Genomic DNA, 2,802 nt, shown 5'->3' on the forward strand with positions numbered 1-2,802 from the left:
ACTCGTGGGAGTAATTAGCACTGCAGCTTTCCTTTTGAAGTGAGCTCGAAGAAACAGCAGAGGAGAGAGCCGCCGCTGCTTGTGAGGGCTGCACGGTGATGGAGATATGAGGAGTGGAAAAAAAAGAGAAGTGCCGGAGGTGAGGGCTAGTTTCACGCAATCATGTAATTTGCCACAAACTGATACATTAAAAAAAAGAAATTATATAGATTTTACGCAGCAGGAGGTTTTCACAAAACAGATAAGTTACATCATGAAAGAAAAAAGATCATAAGATATCAGGAGGTAATTAGGATTGCTCATTGTGGAAAGGGTGATGTCTTCTAGGGGTCTTGGTTTGATCCATACTCTGGAGCCCAAAGATACTCCAAAGTCTGACAGTTTGTAAATGACTTGGATGATTAACTGACTGTCACCATAGTTACAGATTGGTTCTCTCTCTTACCAACCAGTCAACTTATTGTTTCCCTTTTAATTTTATAGACATCATAACTGACTCATGCTGTAATACTGTGCTACCATTAACTTCATGAATTTGTGTTTGTTTTTTGTTTTGTCCACATACAACAATCCTAAGAAGAAGAAGAAGGACAAAGATGACGTCCTGTAATATCTTCATTAAAGGAAAACTTAATCTTTAAGAGATGTATTTAGAGATGTACCTGGAGCTCACCCGCCCAATCAGTTCTAAGTAAAATTCCTTCCTCTCCTTTGCCAAATTTAATTTTTTGGGTTCCAACAGCTGCCAAGATACCAGCGAGCAGAAAAACAGAACTCCAGCCTTCACAGCGTCCCTTTGGAAACCTGCAAGTGATGTCACAGATGCCACTTCCATTTTTTTTTTCTACAATCCATGGACACAACTTATTATTTTGGAATGAATTTCACGTTATCTGTTAGCTGAAAGCCTGCCCGTTTCTATGTTCTGTGTCCCCAGGATACCTTCCCACACAAATAGTCACTCTGGCGAAGTGAAAGCCAATATCCTGGGCTAAATTGGACAGAGACTGGGGCAACGTCCAGGTCTGGAGGTGGTATCTGGTGAGGGAATAGGAGGGGGGGGGGGGGTATGAGGCTAATTTGCATGTTATGTTCCCAAATACAATTTTGTTGGTCTCATCTGCTCATGTTTGTGGAAATAACGGGCAAAACAGATGACAATGGTGACTGGAATATGCCAGCTATATCTGGACCTGGAGTTTTTCTGTCTTCTCTAAAAAGAGCAGTAACCAAAACCCAAAAACCACTCTGGCTAAAATATATGTTTCCTCTTATCAACAAATCCCATGAAAAGACCAAACCCAACAATGAATAGAAGTACGTATCCAAAGCCTGATGTATCTTATTTCTCTTTGCCACGGAGCTCCGTTGTAAAATGATTAAAAACACATCTTTGAGCCGCACAGCTGCACTGGGTGATATGTTCCTTCATTACCAGAAATACACACACTGTAGTTTATTTTAACTCAATCCCACATATGTTACGGTACCAGAAGATTCCCTAGTGTTTCCCCCTTCCTAGTGCTCCCCTGTCTGTCTCTCACTGTGTTTGTGTTTTGTTTGTGTGTGTGTGTGTGTGTTAGCGTGGGCGTGGTTCCCCTTCCTCGTTCTCCTGGCTCTCGGCTCCGCTCATCCCGCGCACCTGTCTGCAATCAGCTCATCACTTCTACCAGTCTGCCTCTCATCAGTTCACCAGCTTGCAGTGTATCTACTCCGGCTCTTCAGCGGCTCTTTGCCAGATTGTTGTTTCAACCACAGTGGTAGCTACGATTCAAGGCCAACTTATTTTATATTCCTAGTGATTCTCGCATGCTAACTTGTTTGTCTTGTGTCCCAGGATCATTACTCACCTGCCTGTCAACAACTTCCAAGATGCCTGTAATGCTGCCCCTCATTCCTTCCCGCTCACTCCAGCCACACTCCTCCATTTCCTTCATTCAACCCTGCTGTTGCCAGATCCTCCGTTCCCTGCCATCAGCCTCATATCCAGATCCCCCCCCCCACAACAGCCCTCTCCGTGTCCTGTGTTCATAACAACATGTACTGTCCTGCTGCCAGAAATACTCACTAGATCACCATATGTGTATTAATCTGCTGCTGAAAATAGTCCCTAAAAATGCAATACTTACTTTTGCTAGAAACGACAGTGTGCAGATGTTTTTAGAAAATTACTGAGCCTTTTTAGAAAATGAAACTTTATATTTATGATCCATTTCTAAAGGTTTACATCTTCAGTAGGAACCAGTGTGCTTGGGGCTGAGTGCTACAGACAGGTTAGGGAAGTCAGAAACAATAAGGAGACAGATTAATGCATTGTTGGTCCTATAAATTAAGATTGTAATACCAATTGGAACACAGCAAAGTTCACATTTAAATTTGATTTTATCAATTGAATAAAAGTAGATTTAGCTTAACTAGTCCTTTTATGTAATTTGTCGTTGGTGTTATTTTGATCTTGTTTTGTGTAAACTGATATCAGGATGTTTCTTCGATCAGCTGCTTGTTGCTGCTCAGCGTGCAGACCAGATTTCCTTCGAGGGTTTGATCAGGTCACATTCAGACTCCAAATGCAAGCAAATGGAAATAAATTATAGCGACACTTTGAGGCTAATCATGGCCAAACTGATCCCCAGGCTGTGGATATGGCAGAGAGAGTGAGTGTGTGTGTGTGTGTGTGTGTGTGTGTGTGTCCTTCTGGCATTTGTCAGGAGTCTAGTTGGCACGACCAGCACCCGACTAGCGACAGGTGTGTCTGTTTAGTGCTTACACACACACACACACTAATTAAAACCCTGGCTCAAT

At 42.5% G+C, this 2,802-nt stretch overlaps 1 long non-coding RNA gene across 1 annotated transcript; it reads left to right on the top strand.

Moving 5' to 3' along the window:
* The first annotated feature begins 957 nt into the window (after positions 1-957).
* On the top strand, positions 958-2,415 carry LOC122980014. Its single transcript, XR_006402977.1, has 3 exons — positions 958-1,041; positions 1,584-1,760; positions 1,838-2,415. It is a non-coding gene; the product is annotated as an uncharacterized LOC122980014 (long non-coding RNA).
* The last annotated feature ends 387 nt before the right edge of the window (positions 2,416-2,802 follow it).

This window comes from Thunnus albacares, chromosome 4, assembly GCF_914725855.1.
Source record: "Thunnus albacares chromosome 4, fThuAlb1.1, whole genome shotgun sequence".
NCBI lineage: Eukaryota > Metazoa > Chordata > Actinopteri > Scombriformes > Scombridae > Thunnus > Thunnus albacares.